Source organism: Gossypium hirsutum, chromosome A11, assembly GCF_007990345.1.
Source record: "Gossypium hirsutum isolate 1008001.06 chromosome A11, Gossypium_hirsutum_v2.1, whole genome shotgun sequence".
NCBI lineage: Eukaryota > Viridiplantae > Streptophyta > Magnoliopsida > Malvales > Malvaceae > Gossypium > Gossypium hirsutum.
Genome location: NC_053434.1, coordinates 94,430,049 through 94,452,318, shown reverse-complemented (window position 1 = coordinate 94,452,318; position 22,270 = coordinate 94,430,049).

Here is a 22,270-nt window from a genome sequence, read left to right as displayed (position 1 = left end):
CGACACTCCCGAGTCCGATAGCTGACGAACCAAAATCTATAAAACAGAGATTCAAAGAACGGAGTAAGCATTTAATGCTTAGTAAGTTTTGAGCCATAAAATTAGACACAACTACAATGTAGCATTCATATGGCTAAATGGATAATTTCATAAGCACAAATTCTCAATATCATACTTACTTCACATTACCAACCCTTATATTCACACAAAAAAAAGATCAACTTAGCCAAAGGCCGGAAACTCATTAATCGACTGAGCGAATAATATTTAAACGGAATCACTACTCAAATGCATATACGAAACGTACCTCATCGTTGGGATTTTACGAGCGTATTAATTGAAATTATTACAGCAAGATCGCTCATTCCCAACCAAGTACCTTCGGGGTTTAGCCGGATATAGCTACTGCTCAAATGCCTTCAGGACTTAACCTGGTTATAGTAACTCGCACAAATGCCTTCGGGACTTAGCCCGGATATAGTACTTCGCACAAATGCCTTCGGGACTTAGCCCGGATATAGTAACTCGCACAAACGCCTTCGGGACTTAGCCCGGAATTAGCCACTAGCTCAAATGCTCTTGGGACTTAGCCCGGTTATCATCCAAACATTCATGCACATATCAATAAATCATGACACATCTAATTTCATTTTCACAATTAGAGTTCAAACACAAGTCACGTATTAAGCATTCCCATTTCGGCTCAGTAGCCACATACAAATAGCATGGTTTAGTTTGCTTTATAACACGATCTTTATGCACATACATTATGACTTAATCAAATCATAAACTAAGTCTCATTGCTCGAAAACTTACCTCAGATGTTGTCGAACGATTTCGATGGCTATTCGATCACTTTTTCCTTTCCCTTATCCAACTTTGGTCCTCTAAGCTCTTGAGCTAATTCAAACAAACTTAACTTATTAAAGTCTCATTATGCTAGCTTATGGCCTAACATGACAATGAATTTGATGGGTCATATGGCCACCTTTAGCTCAAATACAAAATGGTCATACGCATTTTTAATCACATTAAGCAATTTAATACAATTCATTCGAACATCAAAAGAGAAGCTCAAGGTACTTAGCCGATATATACATTAGACATTAGAGTCACATATGTACGAAATCTCGAATCGAATTCAACATATTAGCTAATATTCCCCTTAGCCGAATTTTCTAAGTCAAGATAAAGCCATCAATATGCTTACCTATGGTCGAACATACACATCAACTTATGTACTCATTCATGTGGCCGAACATGCATGTCTATGTTGAGGCCGATTGCAACACTTAATACATTCTACAAGTATGGTCACTTGTATTAACTAAACACCATTTTGTTTCAAGTTCAAAACTTGGCCAATACACATATATACACTAGTAAATCAAACACTAACATTTGCACTTCACCTTACTACCATTTCTCATCCAAATAACGTGAACAACAACCATATTTCTCTTCTACTTCCTACCATGGCCGAATGCATCACAACACCATACCATTTCGATTTTGGTCATGGTTAAACAAAGAACTTAATGTCTCACTCAAAAATGCTAAAAGGAAGATTCAAGAGTCATCAATCCACCATCACATGCATCATTACAAAGCTTCACTTTTAGCATGCAAATGACATCAACACAAATCCACCTTAGCCGAATATCATCTCCATGACATAGTAAAGATTTGAACCATGGGCTAGTTAGAACTCAAGCTAACTACTAAAAACATGCATGAATCTCATGGCACAACATCAAACATACCTTAACCTAGATACAAGTATGGCCGAACCTCTTCCTAATCCTCTTCCAAGCCGATCATGAAGCAAGAGCTCCTTCCTTCTTCCTTAGAACTTTCGGCCAAAAGAAATGAAAAAGGATGGACACTTTTTTTGTTTTCTTTTCTTCAACTCACGGCAATGGGGAGGGGAAACAACCACACACATTCTTTTTTTTTTGTTTCTCCTCCTACTAACACTAATATTTTATTGCCCATGCTCTTTATTTTATTATTCCTAACATAAAGCATCAACCCAACATGTTTATGACATGTTTTAGCCATAACATTTTGTCCACCCTCATGCTCATGGCCGGCCACTACTAATTAGGGGGGGAAAATTGACATGCAAGTCCTCCCTTTTGATTACATGCACGATTAGATCCTTATAGATTAGCCTATCACATTTCAAAAGTGTCACACAAGTCTTATGTACTACATTCACATGCAATTAACTAAATCGAAGCTTAAAATTTTCGCACATTCATATTCACATATTTTAGACCATAAATATCACATTCAAATAATTTGGTGACTCGGTTTAGCGGTCCCGAAACCATTTTCCGACTAGGGTCACTATAGGGCTGTCACAACTCTCCCCCACTTAAGAAATTTTCGTCCCCGAAAATCTTACCGGTAAATAGGTTTGGGTATCATTCTTTCATGGCATTCTCGTTTTCCCAAGTAGCTTCTTCGATCCCGTGTTTGAGCCATAACACTTTCACTAACGGAACCCTTTTGTTTCGCAACTCCTTCACTTCACGAGCTAGGATACGAATCGGTTCTTCTTCATAACTCATGTCGGCTTGAATTTCGACCTCGGAGGGACTTATTATGTGCGAAGGATCAGATCTATAACGTCGAAGCATCGAAACATGAAAGACGTCGTGAATCTTTTCAAGTTCAGGGGGCAAAATCAATCGATACGCAACTAGACCGACTCGTTCAGATACTTCATATGGCCCGATGAACCTCGGACTCAGTTTGCCCTTACGGCCAAATCTGAGTATCTTTTTCCAAGGTGAGACCTTAAGAAACGCTTTGTCTCCCACCTGATACTCAATATTTCTTCGTTTTAAATCCGCATACGACTTCTGACGGTCTGATGCTGCCTTCAGACTTTCACGAATTATTTTTACTTTCTGTTCAGCATCTTTAATCAAATCCACTCCAAAAATTTTGCTTTCACCGAGCTCGGTCCAAAACAATGGCCTACGGCATTTACCCCCTTACAAAGCCTCGTAAGGTGCCATCTTAATACTTGATTGAAAACTATTGTTGTAAGCGAATTCAATCAAAGGTAAATACCGTTCTCATGAACCACCAAACTCAAGGATGCAGCATCTCAACATATCCTCAAGTATCTGAATTATCCGCTCGGATTGACCATCGGTTTGTGGATGAAAAGCAGTGCTAAAATGCAGCTTGGTACCCAAAGCTTCTTGCAATTTCTTCCAAAATCGCGAGGTGAATCTCAGATCTCTATCCGACACGATAGAAATAGGTACCCCGTGTAATCTCACAATCTGAGAAACATACAATTCAGCTAGTTTATCCATTGAAAAATCCGTGCGTACGGGAATAAAGTGAGCCGACTTAGTCAGTCTATCCACAACAACCCAAATCGCATCTTTCTTACTTACCGATACTGGCAACCCAGATACGAAATCCATCGTGACTCGATCCCATTTCCATTCATGTATCATGATCGGTTGAAGTAAACCGGTAGGCACTTGATGTTCTGCCTTCACTTGCTGACATACTAAGCACTTCGAGACAAAATCGGAAATGTCTCGTTTCATACCATGCCACCAAAACTGAAGTCTTAGGTCGTGGTACATTTTCGTACTCCCCGGGTGAATTGACATTCGGCTACAATGAGCTTCGTTCAGAATCATCGAAATAAGTTCTGAATTCCTTGGAACGCACAAATGACTTCGGAACCTCAAACAATCGTCGTCATCAATTTGAAACTCTGATTCCATGTTCGAAACACATTTAGCCCGTTTTGCAACCAATTCGTCATCGACTTTCTGAGCCTCCCGAATTTGATGAATCAATAATGGTTTGGCCTTTAATTAAGCTACTAACACGTTGTCGGATAGATCGGAAAAGTGTACGTTCATCGCTCGTAAAGCAAACAGTGATTTATGACTTAAGGCATCCGCAACCACATTGGCCTTTCCCGAGTGATAGTCAATGACAAGCTCATAATCTTTCAACAACTCCAGCCAACGTCTTTGTCGCAGATTTAAGTCTCTTTGAGTCATCAAATATTTGAGACTTTTGTGATCCGAAAATACATGGCACTTCTCACCAAATAAGTAATGTCGCCATATTTTCAAAGCGAATACGATGGCAGCTAATTCGAGATCATGGGTCGGATAATTTTTCTCATGTGGCTTTAATTGTCTCGACGCATAGGCCACAACTTGACTTTCTTGCATCAATATGCAACCTAACCCAAGTAGGGATGCATCGCTATAAATGACAAACTCTTTGCCTGATTCGGGCTGCACTAGTACTGGAGCTTCAGTCAAATAAGTTTTCAGTTGATCAAAACTTTTCTGACATTTTTCCGTCCATTCGAACTTAACTTCTTTTTGAAGTAGCTTCATCATTGGTGTGGCTATCATCGAGAAACCTTTTACAAACCGTCGGTAGTAACCGGCAAGTCCCAAAAAGCTTCGAATCTCAATAATATTTCTCGGAGGCTTCCAGTTAAGTATGGCTGAAATTTTGCTCGGGTCAACTCGAATACCCGATGTGGATACCACATGACCCAAGAAGCTAACCTCTCTTAACCAGAACTCACACTTACTGAACTTAGCATATAACTGCTTATCCCGTAAAATTTGCAACACTAATCTCAGGTGCTCAGCATGTTTGGTCTCATCTCTTGAATAGACCAAAATGTCATCAATAAACACAACTACGAACCGGTCCAAATACTGTCTAAAGATCCGATTCATCAAATCCATAAATACCGCAGGGGCATTAGTGAGCCCAAACGGTATCACTAAGAACTCGTAGTGGTCGTATCTCGTTCTGAAAGCAGTTTTGGGTATATCCAAATCTCGAACTCGCAACTGGTAATAACCCGATCTCAAATCTATCTTCGAAAACACTGAGGCTTCCTTTAGTTGATCAAACAAATTGTCAATACATGGCATCGAATATTTATTCTTTATTGTCACCTTATTCAGCTGACGATAGTTGATGCACAACCTCATGGTTCCGTCCTTCTTTTTCACAAACAATATTGGTGCACCCCAAGGAGAGAAACTTGGTCGAGCGAAACCTCTATCCGTCAATTCTTGCAACTGAGCTTTCAACTCTTTTAACTCGGTTGGTGCCATACGATACGGAGCTATCGAAATCGGCGTAGTCCCAGGTACAAGCTCAATACCAAACTCTACCTCCCGAACAGGTGGTAAACCCGGTAATTCCTCGGGAAAAACATCCGGGTATTCACAAACCACCGGCACAGATTCGGGTTTCTTTTCTAACTCTTTATTATCCAGTACATACGTAAGGTATGCTTCGTACCCCTTTCTTACATATTTCTGGGCCAACATTGACGATATTACAGCTGGCAACCCCTTTAAGTCCGTAGACTCAACTCGGATTATCTCGTTATTTGCGCACCTCAAATCAATAGTCTTGCTTTTGCAATTCACAACCGCATCATGCACGGTTAACCAATCTAAATCGAGGATAACATCAAATTCATCAAATGAAAAAAGCATCAAGTCTGCCGGAAAACAGGAACCTCGAATTACTAGGGGACATTTCTTACACACTTTGTCGACAAGCACGTAACGACCCAAGGGATTTGACACCCGAATTACGAACTCAGTAGACTCAATAGGTAAAGTCTTACTGGATGCTAAGGTTTCACATATATAAGAATGAGTAGAACCGGGGTCAATCAAAGCAATCACATTAGAATCAAAGAGAGTAAAAGTACCGGTAATAACGTCTGGCGAGGAAGCATCCTCGCGTGCGCGTATAGCATAAGCTCTAGCAGGAGCACGAGCCTTAGATCTGGTCGTTGCATCTCCAGATCCTCTCTGACCACCACTAGCATTGCCCGTATTTCTAGATGGTCTACCTCGAGCAGTGGTAGCACCCGGTTTCCTACTCTGATTTACATTCTGTTCAGACAACCTCGGGAAATCTTTAATAAAGTGGTCAACTGACCCGCACTTGTAACAGGAGCGGTCATGGAATCTACAACTCCCCGAATGCCATTTACCACAATACTGGCACTCTGCTCTGTCTCGACGATCAGTTCCAACACTGGCGACCGAAGTGACTCGTGCACTCACAAGGGGTCGATCCCGATCTCGTCTAGAAAAGCCCAAAGTGTTTCTAGATCAGCCTAAATCATCTCTAAATTTCTTCGATCACTGTTGAAAGGGCCTCCCCGAAGACCTCTTACGAAACTCCTTTGCTCCCATATCAGCTTTTCTTTTCTCCATACTGAGCTCCTCAGCTTTGCAAGCTCGCTCGACAAGTACCACAAATTCTCAGATTTCTAAAATGCCAACACACAGCTTTATATCATCATTCAGTCCATCCTCGAAACGTTTACACATCACGGCCTCTGAAGAAATGCATTCTTGCACGTATCGGCTAAGCCTCACAAATTTTCATTCATAGTCGGTAACCGACATGGAACCTTGTTTGAGTTCAAGAAATACCTTTCGTTTTTGGTCAATGAATCTCTGACTGATATTCTTTTTTCGAAACTCGGTTTGGAAGAACTCCCAAGTTACTTGCTCTCTGGGCACAACAAAAGTCAACGTATTCCACCAATAGTAGGCAGAATCACGTAGCAAGGAGATAGTACACTTTAGGCACTCATCGGGTGTGCAAGATAGCTCATCGAGTACCCGGATAGTGTTGTCCAACCAAAATTTAGCTTGCTCGGCATCATCGCTGTCCGTAGCTTTAAATTCAGTAGCCCCGTGTTTTCGGATTCTATCAACTGAGGGCTTATTTGACCTTATTTGGTCAATTACCGGAGGTATTGTAGGTGCGGGGGTGGTATTTGTCGGGAATAGAGGTTGTGGAACAGCCGTATTAGTTCGAATGTATTGGTTGAACCAATCATTCATCACGCTATAAAAAGCTTGTCTAGCTTCATCATTCGGATTACTAGTATTAGGTTGAGAGTCCGCCGGCGCTGTCCCTTGTGCGGGAGCAAGCGCTACACTCTCAAGATCATCAGATACCGCTCGGTCGGGATCGGGATCCATTACTATAAATAAACGCATTTACAAATGTCAGAAATCACCACACTATCAAATAATCACATAAAATGGCATGTATAGCTAGACCCAAACGCGTTACGGTAGTCCTAGAATCGACTAAACCGTAGCTCTGATACCAATAAAATTGTAACACCCCGTACCCGAGACCGTTACCAGAGTCGGACACGAGGGGTTCACAGACTAAATTCACTTATTTTCACAGTCCATTTTGAAAATTTCTAGAGAGCTGACTAACTGCGTCACTGTGACCTTAAAAATTATATCTTGAGTTCCAAAACTCGAAAATCAGTTTTGTAATTTTTCCCTGAAACTAGACTCATATATCCATCTACAAATTTTTTTCTAGAATTTTTGTTTGGGCCAATTAGTACAGTTTATTAGTTAAAGTCTCCCCTGTTTCAGGGTTCGACTACTCTGCCCTGCACACACTACGACTTGGATATCTCCCTGTACAAGGCTTCAATGCTAATGCCGTTTATTTCTAATGAAACTAGACTCAAAAATAAATCTATACATATAAGGTATGACTTCTAATTATCTCTGGTTAATTTATGAAGAATTTCCAAAGTCGGAACAGGGAATCCAGAAACTGTTCTGGCCCTGTTTCGCAAAAACTTAAATATCTCATAATATACTGTTCATAGGATCGTTTCGTTACTTTCCTATGAAAATAGATTCATCAAGGTTAGATTACATAATTCATTCATTATTTAAGTCCATTCCTACTATTTTTAGTGCTTTTTCACATTCACGTCACTGCTGCTATCAGCATCTATTTTTAAGGTAGACTTTACCTATTACATAGTTTCCATGATTCAACTAGCCCTTTAGCATATATTGCACAAAATATGATCATGATTAACCATTCCATCGGCTAATCGTTCCCAAACATTTCCATACCTTTTAATGAACATCATACAAGACGATTATAATACTAAGCTCAAACTGTATATAAGCCATTTTCGCATGGCTATCCAAATTTACACAAAACCAAAGGGTCCATGACCAACAACAAAACGGGTAGTCCTATACATGCCATTTCAAAGTTCAACCAAAAGTGTACCAAAAGGGGGCTTTGATAGTGTGGGCGACTTCGACTTTGACACTCCCGAGTCCGATAGCTGACGAACCAAAATCTATAAAACAGAGATTCAAAGAACGGAGTAAGCATTTAATGCTTAGTAAGTTTTGAGCCATAAAATTAGACACAACTACAATGTAGCATTCATATGGCTAAATGGATAATTTCATAAGCACAAATTCTCAATATCATACTTACTTCACATTACCAACCCTTATATTCACACAAAAAAAGATCAACTTAGCCAAAGGCCGGAAACTCATTAATCGACTGAGCGAATAATATTTAAACGGAATCACTACTCAAATGCATATACGAAACATACCTCATCGTTGGGATTTTACGAGCGTATTAATTGAAATTATTACAGCAAGATCGCTCATTCCCAACCAAGTACCTTTGGGGTTTAGCCGGATATAGCTACTGCTCAAATGCCTTTGGGACTTAGCCCGGTTATAGTAACTCGCACAAATGCCTTCGGGACTTAGCCCAGATATAGTACTTCGCACAAATGCCTTTGAGACTTAGCCCGCATATAGTAACTCGCACAAAGGCCTTCAGGACTAAGCCCGGATATAGTAGCTCGTACAAATGCCTTCGGGACTTAGCCCGGAATTAGCCACTAGCTCAAATGCTCTCGGGACTTAGCCCGGTTATCATCCGAACATTCATGCACATATCAATAAATCATGACACATCTAATTTCATTTTCACAATTAGAGTTCAAACACAAGTCCCGTATTAAGCATTCCCATTTCGGCTCACTAGCCACATACAAAAAGCATGGTTTAGTTTGCTTTATAACACGATCTCTATGCACATACATTATGACTTAATCAAATCATAAACTAAGTCTCATTGCTCAAAAACTTACCTCGGATGTTGTCGAACGATTTCGATGGCTATTCGATCACTTTTTCCTTTCCCTTATCCAACTTTGGTCCTCTAAGCTCTTGAGCTAATTCAAACAAATTTAACTTATTAAAGTCTCATTATGCTAGCTTATGGCAGAAATGACAATGAATTTGATGGGTCATATGGCCACCTTTAGCTCAAATACAAAATGGTCATACGCATTTTTAATCACATTAAGCAATTTAATACAATTCATTCGAACATCAAAAGAGAAGCTCAAGGTACTTAGCCGATATATACATTAGACATTAGAGTCACATATGTACGAAATCACAAATCGAATTCAACATATTAGCTAATATTCCCCTTAGCCGAATTTTCTAAGTCAAGATAAAGCCATCAATATGCTTACCTATGGCCGAACATACACATCAACTTATGTACTCATTCATGTGGCCGAACATGCATGTCTATGTTGAGGCCGATTGCAACACTTAATACATTCTACAAGTATGGTCACTTGTATTGACTAAACACCATTTTGTTTCAAGTTCAAAACTTGGCCAATACACATATATACACTAGTAAATCAAACACTAACATTTGCACTTTACCTTGCTACCATTTCTCATCCAAATAACGTGAACAACAACCATATTTCTCTTCTACTTCCTACCATGGCCGAATGCATCACAACACCATACCATTTCGATTTTGGTCATGGTTAAACAAAGAACTTAATGTCTCACTCAAAAATGCTAAAAAGAAGATTCAAGAGTCATCAATCCACCATCACATGCATCATTACAAAGCTTCACTTTTAGCATGCAAATGACATCAACACAAATCCACCTTAGCCGAATATCATCTCCATAACATAGTAAAGATTTGAACCATGGGCTAGTTAGAACTCAAGCTAACTACTAAAAACATGCATGAATCTCATGGCACAACATCAAACATACCTTAACCTAGATACAAGTATGGCTGAACCTCTTCCTAATCCTCTTCCAAGCCAATCATGAAGCAAGAGCTCCTTCCTTCTTCCTTAGAACTTTCGGCCAAAAGAAATGAAAAAGGATGGACACTTTTTTTTTGTTTTCTTTTCTTCAAATCACGGCAATGGGGGGGAAACAACCACACACATTCTTTTTTTTTTGTTTCTCCTCCTACTAACACTAATATTTTATTGCCCATGCTCTTTATTTTATTATTCCTAACATAAAGCATCAACCCAACATGTTTATGACATGTTTTAGCTATAACATTTTGTCCACCCTCATGCTCATGGCCAGCCACCACTAATTAGGGGGGAAATTTGACATGCAAGTCCTCCCTTTTGATTACATGCACTATTAGATCCTTATAGATTAGCCTATCACATTTCAAAAGTGTCACACAAGTCCTATGTACTACATTCACATGCAATTAACTAAATCGAAGCTTAAAATTTTCGCACATTCATATTCATATATTTTAGACCATAAATATCACATTCAAATAATTTGGTGACTCGGTTTAGCGGTCCCGAAACTGCTTTCTGACTAGGGTCACTATAGGGCTGTCACATAAATGTTGGTATGTATGGCCATTTAAGTTGGCTTGAATTGTGTTTGATAACTGATATATATGTGATGTATATAATGCCTTATGTGTTGGCTTGTGTGGTATGATTATCTGTTGGCTATTAAATAGTTGTAAGTTGGTGTATTAATGCTTGAGGAATGGTATGTTATGGTTATAGATGATGAATTGATATATTTGATAGGCATGATTTAGTTGATGAAAAGGTGATGATAATACATTTGGAACTTATGTAAGTTGTGATGATTTTGGTTTAATGATTTGGTATGTTTTTTAATATGGAATTGAGTAGTAGAAATGGTTGTGGATAGATGGCATGATATGTGTATAAATTTTCATGTTTTGGTTGCTAAAATACGTGTTGAAATGGTACCAATTTGGTTGTTATGTGTGCATGAGTGAAGGGTGGCAAATTAGCTTTACTAATGGCCTATTTTTTGTCCACACATGTAGAGATACGGGTGTGTGTCTCAGCCGTGTGCAACACACGGTTATGTTACACAACTGTGTGTCCCCTAGGGTACCCTTCGAATTAAATTTAGTATACCCTACAGGTTTGACACACTCTAGACACACGGGCGTGTCTATTGGCCAAGTGTGACACATGGGTTGGCACATGGGTGTGTGGCCAGCCGTTTTTCACAAGTCAATAACCCCTCCAGGTTTCCCACAATCATGGCACAAGGGCGTGTCCTCGACTTTGTAGTGCAAGTTAGAATGTATGTCCTGTTTTCACACGGCTTGTGACACATGCGTGTCTGATGGCCACGTGAGACACACATCCTATTCACACGGGCGTGTGACCCTTTAAAGTTTGAAAATTTTATAAGTTTCTCAAAGTTTGCAAATGTTATCGGTTTAGTCCTGAACCACTTCTAAGCATGTTTTAAGGCCTCATAGGACCTTATAAGGGACAATGTGTATGAGTTAAATGGATGTTGATTATGAATGCATAAATGTATGTGAATTATGCGTATTATCTGGTAATGCCTGGTAACCCTATTCTGACAATAGATACGGGTTACGGGTGCTGCATTTAATTGGTTTTAGAGCTACGATTTAGTCAATTCTAGGACTAACGTAGTGTGTGAGAGTCTAGATATACATGCTATATATATAAACTGCGATAGTGTGATGATTCCTGACAGTTAAAATGTGTTTTTATATAGCAAATGGATCCCGATTGAGCCGTAGCTGACGATGTTGAAAGTAATGCACCCACTCCTGCTCAAGGGGCAGTACAGTCTGATTTTAGACTCGTAACTAATAGCCATGAGGGAGAGGCTAAACAAGCCTTTTTCCATATGATGAGTAAGTGGTTCACAGAATTCATACGAATGAATTCGATAGCTCAACAATCTCTACCCCAGCCTATTCCTCAACAAGTTTCAGTTGCACTACAAGTGATAGATTCGATTCGATTGAGTAAACCACCTATTGATAAGATTTAAAAACATGGGATTGAAGAGTTTCAGGCAACAAGTGATGATGATGCTGAGATAGCTTAGTTTTAGCTCGAGAACACGATCAGAGTATTCGAGGAATTGTCATGTACTCCTGAAGAATTTATCAAATGTGTGGTATCTTTACTTAGAGACAATGCATATCATTGGAGGAAAACATTGACATCTGTGGTTCCTAGAGAACAGTTACTTGGGAGTTCTTCCAATTTGAATTGAATTCTAAAAGAAATACATAAGTCAGCGATTTCTCAATCAGAAACATAAAGAGTTTTCAGAGTTGAAACAAGGTCGGATGACTGTAACTGATTATAAAAAGAGAGTTCATACGTTTAAGCAAATATGCCCCAGAATATGTGTCTACTGAGGAGATCATGTGTAAACGATTCGTTGATGCATTGAATGAAGATATAAAACTATTAGTCGGGATTCTTGAATTGAAGAAATTTGTTGTGCTGGTTGAGAGGGCTTGTAAAGCTGAGGATCTCAGCAAAGAAAAGAGAATAACTAACTTCGAAGAAAAAGATTCAAGAAAGAGATCGATGAGTAAGCCGTATCAATCTTCATCAAAGAAATTATGAGACTCGTATAATCATTCTAATGCATCTGTGGGACATTCAATCAAGGATCATGAAAAGCAACATGTGAGTTCTAAAGCTCAAGCTACATCTATTGCCAATGTTGGTAGTGGGAGACAAAATCAACCTGAATGTAGACAGTGTGGAAAATGACATTTTGGTGATTGTAGATCGAATGATCGGGCTTGTTTTAAATGTGGGTTGTTAGATCATTTTATCAGAGATTGCCCAGAGTTAGCTGAAAAAGATAATTTTCAGAGTCCGAGGCCAAGAAACACTGCAGTTAGAGGAAGACCATCCTGTAATGTTGTAAATGTGAGTGGTGGTAGAGGTGCGACACGAGACACTGCTGTGAGATCTGATGCTAGAGCACCTGCACAAGCCTATGCTATTCACACTCGCGAATAAGCATCATCTCCAGATGTTATCACCGGTACTTTTACTCTCTATGATATTAAAGTTATTAATCGATAGATCCAAGATCAACTCATTTGTATATATGTGTGAATTTAGTATCCAGTAAGACTTTTCCTGTAGAGTCTACTGAATTTGTAATTAGAGTATCGAACCCCTTAGGCAAGTGTGTGTTGGTTGATAAAGTGTGCAAGAACTATCCATTGATGATTCGAGATTTTTGTTTTTCAGTTGATTTAATGTTGTTTCCATTTGATGAATTTGATATAATTCTGCGTATGGATTGGTTAATGTTGCATGATGCTGTTGTGAATTGCAAATGAAAAACGATAGACTTGAGATGTCATAATAATGAGATTATCCGAATTGAGTCAGATGATTTGTGTAACAACCCAGTATTAGTTAAATCAGAGCTGTGGTTTCAGAACCACAAATCTGAGGTCGTAAAATTATTTTAATATTATTTTGGGTGTTTACAGCATGTGAATATATATGTGTGAAAATTTTGTGAGCCAATTTTATTGTTTAATAGCTCAATTTGAGAAAAAGGACTTAATCGTGTAAAATGCAAAAAGTTGCATTCTATATGATAAAGGTGTTTATTTGATATGGATTATTAAATGTGAGGTTCTTATGTTGTAATTAATCCATTGATAGTGAAGATGGACATAAATGGCCTTGAATTAAGTAATTTATATGTTTATTATTAAAGGTTAAAATTGGAAATTGATAATTAAGTTAATATTAATTAAAAGAAACAAAATGGTAGCCATGTACTCATCTCTTTCAATCGAATTTGAGAATGAAAAAGAAGCCATTTTAGGGCTTTGATATTCGGCTAGCTTGTTCCTTGATTAATGTATGTTCTTTGCTTAGTTTTTAATGATTTCTACTTTTTTGTGATTGTTGCTTCGTGTTCTAGCTAGCTCGTGCTTTAATTTTCAAATTTGTTGATGATTTTGTAAAGTGCCATTGATGAGTGCTTGAATTCTTCAATGTTTGATGATGGAAAATGAGTATTTGTTGGTATATTATCATGTTTTGTAAAGTGATTTTTAGTGAAATTGCATAAAAGGGGTTAATTTTTGAAAATATGAAAATATGTGGTTAAATGTGTGAATAAATGATTAATATGGGCTAATATATGCACTAGGAAAATTCAGCTAGCATGTATTTAAAAGAAATTGTGTAAAATTTGTGTATTTGTGAAATAAGGACTACATTGTAAGAAATGTGAAAATCTAGGGGCTAATTGTAACAGTTTGATTTTGACCCTAATCGAAATAGTGGTTTTGGGACCAAAAATCCGAGTTAGAAAAATATTTTAATATTAATTTTCGTGTATATGATAAGTGAATTGACGTGTGAAAGTCTCATGTGAAAATTTAATTGTTTGTGTGCCTAAATTTGCAAAAATAACCTAATCGCATAAAATATAAAAGCTGTGTGCTAGATGTTTAAGTGCTTATTTGAGTTGGCTTTCTAAAGCAAAGGTCCTTATGTGGTTATTTGACCATTAGGAGTTTGAATGGACATAAAAAGACATGTGTTAGGTGAAATTATAATGGTTTAATAAAGGTTATAATGGTCAAATGTTTAATAAATTAATATATGTTATAACAAAACATGAGAATAGGCATTTTTATGCTTTGTTTGTATAGAAAATTGAAGAACAGAAGAAAAGATAAAGATTTCTAGGGTTCGGCTAGTTGAAAGCTTAATTCGGGTATGTTTTTGCTTCGGTTTTTGATAATTTCTACATTTTTGTGGTCGTTGCTAAGTGTACTATAAAGCCCATGCCTCAGTTTTTGATTTTGTTGATGATTTGAAAATGTGTCATTGATGAATTCATGAGTTTTGTATTGTTAAATGGTGAAATATGAAAGCTTGATGTTGAGTCTAAATGTTTTGTCTTTGGATTTTAGTTGGATTTGAGTAAATTGAGCTAAATTGTGAAAATGTTATTTTGAAGGACTAAAATGTGAAATAAATGAAATGTGTGGACTTGTATGAGAGCCATGAAAATTCGGTTAAGCCTGTGTATAAATAAATTATGTGTATTTTGTGATTTTGTGAAAGAGGGACTAAAGTGTCGAAATATGAAAACATGAGGGCTAGTTTGCAAATTGCCCTAAATATGTGTTTATAGATGGATTGTATTAATTGGTAAATAAAAGGGTTAATTTTGAAAACCTACAGATCAAGAAAGGAGGAAATCAGACTTAGATCGAGGAAAGTCGAAGGTTATCGAGTAGATAATCCGAGTCGAAAAATTTCGAGTACGAGGTAATTTCTACTTAAAATATGATGTTAAGTATGTTTTGATGTCTTTATTATACATAAGTTGCATATAATTGAACTGGATAATATGGTGATGAAATGAAAGTTTGGCACTAAGTCTGCGATTTAAACTAGCTTTGGCACTAAGTGTGCAATTTAACTAGCTTCGACTACTTGAGGTACTAAGTGTGCGATACTGACTTAGTCTCGGTTATTTGAGATGGCACTAAGTGTGCGGAAATATTTAGCTTTGGCTAACCTTATAGCACTAAGTGTGTTGATGTGTAAAATACGAATAACTTATGGAAAGTCTTATAACATTCAACATGAGGTAAGTACAGAAATGAATAAGTACGGGTAAGTACAGAAGTGAAAAAGTACGGGAAGTATAACATCCCAAACCCGGCCCAGATGTTATTGCCGAATCTGACATGTCACATTGAAGTGTTTTACCAAAAATCGTGTTTTTATTGAAAACCCTTCTTAAACAAAAGAAACCTTAATTAACTTAAAAATAAACACACATTTTAGTTGCGAAAGCCTTGTTTAAAACATTTGATTTAAGAAAACTTTATCATTTAGAAATTAAGTTGCGGAAACATAGAAAACATACTATAATTTAGGAATCCCATGTAATTACAATGAAAATAATAATAATAATCCAAATAATAATAAGAAGGAAGCCTTATTACATTTCGGTCCGAAAAATACTTAATAAAATAAAGAACTTATATGCTTTTAAAAGAGAAATAAGTCCAAGTTGTCTTGCTAGCTGGCCACCCAAAGTCCCTCCAAACATCGAACCTTCTACTGAGCATCACCTGAAAATAAAATAAAAGAGGGGGTGAGTTTTCGCAAACTCAGTGTGTACAAACCTCGACAAAAACAAGCATTCAAAAAAAACATCATTCATCAATCATGCAATGCAATCCCATCCAAATTATCCATCTGCTACACACCAGCTCCATCCCCCGTCACACCATGTGGGGATATGAATATCGACCCACCCAGCCTACACACTACCCCGGTTGCGGAACTACCTTCATTTACATATTTGGCTTTAAAAGCCGTCGGTGAATCTGCGATTGTCAAGTAACCATACGATCCTCATATATTTCCTCCGTTCCATAATTCCCACCCATATGCAACCTAAGCAAAATATCATATGTATGCATGTCACATCCATAAAACTTACATTCTACACCTAAGGGTATTTTGGTCATTTTTGCCCTTAGGGGCGTTTCGGTAATTTTCCCATAATTACGGTTTTCACTTACCTTGGCCCGTTAACGAGTCCTGTGAACTAAGATGAACGAACACTATGCACCAGGTAGGATTCCAGAGAAGAGGAGGTGAGTCATTAAGACCGCTTAAGTACCAAGCTTTCCCTGGATCCAATCCTAGACATACATATGCCCGTTACCACACCTTAACCCTTTGACTTGTCCACGGTCGCGATATATTAATTAAGTCTTATATGGATATCATATACTAGGCCCAAAACCCCTTACAAAGCCTAAACAATTTCACATACCTGTATCTGGCCCATTAAGCCCAATCATATTAATTGGCCCATTAGGCCCAAATCACATTTATATGGCCCGTTAGGCCCAGTCACATTCATAATCATGCTCACATACAAGTTCCTATCACATAGCATCAATATTTAGTTTTTGCCTATTATGGGCCCAACAGCCCATCGGGCCTATTTAGCCCATCCTGGCCCATATGGCCAAATCACAACTCAAGTCCACGGAATTGTCCGTGGGCCTCAGGAAACCTATCGTCTCCCCCTTACGAGTGTTCGTGCACTCGCAAGACTACCGTAGCCAAACTTTCGGCTTTTCGGCTTTTTGGCTTTTCGGCATTTCTGCTTTTGTCGATACATAATGTGTGTGCAGTGTATGTACACACCTGGTAAGCAAACGTGATGCGATCTCCTTATCCTAAACCTACAATCGATATCACTCAAAGATTAATCTTACATACTTACTGAATACTTTACCAAAAGCCAGAATCTCACATTAACCTTACCTTGCGCGATAAGTATAACAACCCCTTCACTAACCATGATCAACTCCTAGATCTACACCAATCGTAACTATTAAAACTAGAATAATAGGTGACTCGTATCCAACACAAGTCCCCTTACCTTACTATGGCTATTCGGCCAACCTTAGCCAATGGATGAGGAATACTTACCAAAACCGCAAACACCTAAAGCGCAATTCGGCAGAGAGTTAAAATCTGAGATCCGATACTAATTCCCTAACAAATTTGATTGAAAGAGTGAGGGACAATAATCGATACCTAGCAAAGAAAACTGATTGGAAGAGCAACACTTACACTAGATTCGGTCAAAGAGTATTCAGCCCTTGAGAGATTCGACTTTTCGGCTTTTCAAACTTAGTATAGAGAATAAGGTTTATTTGGTACAGATTAAAGAAGAAGAGTAGAAGAAGAAATCGACTAAGTGAAACAAAGAAAATTGTGTAGAGAAGAATAGAAATCGACAGGAAGAAAAGAAGGAAAAACAAAAGGGTTTTCGGCTTTTTGGATGTTGAAAAGAAAAGGGTTTTCAGCTTTTGGAGAAAGGGGTTTCTGGCAACAAGGTGAAAAAAAATTTCGGCAGTAGCCTGGCAACCCTGTATTCGGCCCCTATTTATAGCCCTTATAGCTGAATTTTCCATGCCCAATTCCCAATTTGACTCTATCACTTCTCCCTTCTCATCTCCTTGTTTTTCTCCCTTATAACCCCTTGATCCTTTCCTTAATTTTCTCTTCTGAACACTCTCCTTAGAGTCCATCTTCACGCCACTTCCAACCTTCTAGAAGGTCAAAATTAAACTTCTAAAACACAAAACTAGGATTCAAACCTTAGACCTCCTTGCTAGCTACTAAGGCCACCTCCCTGCACTCTAAGTGGCGTCACTTAGCCACTCTTCCACAAGGCTTTTTGATGTTATTTTTCCCCTATCTCTATTTAAAAGCCCACCTACTTGCCAACCCTGATTCTTTTAATAATTAAATTATAATTTCATTTATTCCTAGGTTCGAATTCAAACCTTAATTAAGACGTACTATAATTATCACATGGCTAGGAACATAACACACAATTTTTATCAAAACTGAAAATAAAAAAAGTTCGAGATTTCGAGATTTTTGGGTTTTGAGATTTTGGGGGCGTTACAGGAAGTTTCAGGTATGTATAATGCCTAAGTGTAGATGATGTTATGTATATGAATCTCATTGAGTTGATATAGTTATATGGATTGAAATTGTCCAAATACTCATAGGTTATCATTTTATGTTCATATACTATGAATGTTTTGAGTACAAGCTTACTAAGCTTTTGAAAGCTTACTCTGTGTGATTATTGTCTGTTTTACAGTTATCGTAGCTACTGAAGGCTCGGGGATAGTCGAGGATTGTCACCACACTATCGATCTCATTTTTGTACTTTTGAAAATGTAAATATTTGAAGTATGGCATGTATAAGTTAGTAGTTGTGAAGTATGTTTTGTGATGTATATAGTTAGCCATGAGATTTGGCTAATTTTTGTTTTGAACTCATATTTGATAATGGCTTATGATATGTGATGTTAATTTGCAATTATGGCATGCCTTAAATTGGGTAATGGAGAAGATAAGTTTGGTGAGTTCATGATATGAGAATGAATGATGTTTTTTTTATGATTTTACAATATGTTTTAGTATAAAAAGGTAAGGTTTATAGGTATGTAAATGGTTGATAATATTTTGGCATGAATGAGGTATGTTTTTAGCATAAAGAATGGTTGATTGGATGGTACATATATGTTTGTTTCCTTGCTTGTAGGATAGACCCATATAGGGTGCCTTGTGGCCATGTAAGAAAAGCAGTATTCTCTTAAGAATTACACGGCCTTGACACACAGGCGTGTCATGTGATCGTGGGCTAAAGTCAGTCGCTAGCTAAGTATCACACGACTATACCCCACGGGCGTGCCTATTGGCCATGGGTGAAAGTCAGTATGGTCACCCTATTTTGGCACGGCTGGTTCACATAGGTGTGCCTGATGCCCGTGTGAGGCACACGGCCTGGTCACACGGGCCTGTGACATCAATAAAATTGAAATTTTCTAAGTTTGGAAATTTTACAAGTGTGTTCGGTTTAGTCCTGACCTCTTCTTGATGCATGTTTATAGTCTCATTGACCTAAGAAAGGGACTTTATGCTTATGTTTGACTATAAATTGTTAATGTCTGATTTTTTACTGTGAAGTGATTATGAAATGTTCTGCCTGTCTGGTAATGCCTCGTAACCCTAATCCGATGTTGGTTACGGGTTAGGGGTGTTACACTAATATGTACAAACTCCCAAATGAGTGTTGTGGACTAGATTGAATGAATATGTGATTGAATAAGTTAATTTTGAATACATCTAGATCAAGAAAGGAGGAATTCAAATCTATATCGGGGGAAAACTAAAGTTATCAACTAAACGATTCAATTCACCATTTTAGTATCCGATGTAAGTTTGTACATGATAAACATTGTTACAATTATGTTTTTACATTAATATTGCATAAATTGTATATATATATGAATATGATTGCATACGATGACAAATCTACTAAGTTCTGCACTTAGTGTGCATTTTAAAATAGCTTCAGCTTTATAAAGCACTTAGTGTACGAATTGGTATAGCTTTGGCTATATGTGGTACTAATTGTGCGATACCGAGATAGCTTCAGTTTAATTTGATGGCACTATGTATGCGATATCGTTATAGTTTCGGCTAATCATTTATGCACTAAGTGTGCAAGTTCTTAGAGCATTGAAAGATTTCCAGACAATTTAACGTATTGAGCAAAGAGGTGAGAATGAAATATATAAATACAGGGAAGTACAGGTACGTACGATACCTATGTGATAGTTGATACTATGTGTATGAAGCTTGATGAATTTGTAAATATATGATAAATGGTTATGTAGTAGAATCGAATGGTGATATGAGATTTACTAAGTGTTTATTAATTGATGATTTGTATATTATGAACTGTTGAGTAAATTTTTAGTACGAACTTACTAAGCTATGAAGCTTACTTTGTGTTGTTTGTCTTTGTTTTATAGAGTATTGAAGCTAGCTCGGACATCGAGGATTATCGGGGACCATCATCACACTATCGACTACTTGTTGGTATTTTTGGATGATTGTAAATATTGTATATGGCATGTATAGGCTAGTGAGTTGATGATAAGTTTTGAATTATGATTTAAGCAATGAGATTTGGCTTACTTTTGTTTGAAAATGTTGGTATGTATTTGGTCAATTAAGTTGGCCTAAGTGATGTGTTTGAAAGGTGATTTATGTGATATGTATAATACCTTAAATATTGGCTTGTTTTTGGGTATGTTGGCCTTAGTTGTTGATATAGTTTAATGATGTGTTTTGAAATATGAAATAGATGATAATAGGATGAATTAATGTAAATGGAACTTATGCAAGTTGTAATGATTTTAGTATAATGATTTGGTAAGTTTTAAATGTGGAATTGAGTAGTTGAAATAATTGATGATAGATGGTATGATACGTATGTGAATTGGTATGTTTTGGGCTGCTTATAAGGGTATGGAAATAGTTCCAAATTGGTTGCTATGTGTGCATAAGTGAAAGGTGGCAAATTGGCTTTGCAAATGGCCTATTTTTGTCCACACGGGCAGAGACACGAGCGTGTGTCTCAGCCGTGTGTCACACACGGTTATGTTACATGGCCTTGTGTCCCCTAGGGTACCCTTTCGAATTAAGGAAGTATACCATACAATTTTCACACGGCCTAGACACACGGGCGTGTCTATTGACCATGTGTGGCATACGAGCTGGCACATGGGTATATGGTCGGCCGTGTGACCCAAGTCAATAACCTCCCTAGTTTTCCCACAGCCATGGCACACGGGCGTGTCCTCAGCCGTGTGGTACAAGTCAGTATGTATGCCCTGTTTTCACACAACTTGTGACATGGGTGTGTCCGGTGGCCATGTGAGGCACACGGCCTGTTCACACGAGCATGTGACCCTTAAATGCTGGAAAATTTTCTAAGTTTTCCAAAGTTTGCAAATATTATTGGTTTAGTCCCGAACCACTTTTAAGCATGTTTTAAGGTTTGTAGGACCTTACAAGGGACAAAATGATTGAGATGAATGGATTATAATTATGATTGCACAAATGTATGATTTATGTTATGGTTGATCAGTAATGCCTCGTAACCCTATTTCGGCGACGGATACGATTTAGGGGTGTTACAATTTGAATGGCTTGCCAATGGTGATTTCATCGATGTTCAGAAATATGTGAGAAAGGGGTGCAAAGTTTATTTTGCTTATATGCTTGATACAAAAGTGACTGAAAAGAAGATCGAATCATTGTCAGTTGTGTGTGAATATCCAGATGTGTTTCCCGAAGAGTTATTGGGTTTACCACCGATCCAAGAGGTTGAGTTTGGCATTGAGTTAATACTGGGTACAAATCGTTAGCTCTATACAGAATGGCTCTGATAGAGTTAAAAAAATTAAAAGCTCAGTTGCAAGAATTAACTGACAGAGGATTTGCAAGACCGAGTTTCTCGTCCTGGGGTGCTCCCTTTTTGTTTGTTAAAAAGAAAGATGGCACGATGAGAATGTGTATAGATTACCGACAGCTTAACAAAGTGACAATCAAGAATAAATATCCTCTGCCTAAAATAGATGATTTGTTTGACCAGATAAAAGAGGCTACAGTGTTTTCAAAGATAGATTTGAGATCGAGTTATTACCAGTTACAAGTTAGAGACTTTGATGTGCCAAAGACAGATTTTCGAACGAGGTACGGACACTATGAATTTTTAGTTATGCCTTTTGGACTAACGAATACTCCTATAGTATTTATGGATTTAATGAGCCATATTTTCAGACCGTGCTTAGATAGATTTGTTGTTGTATTTAT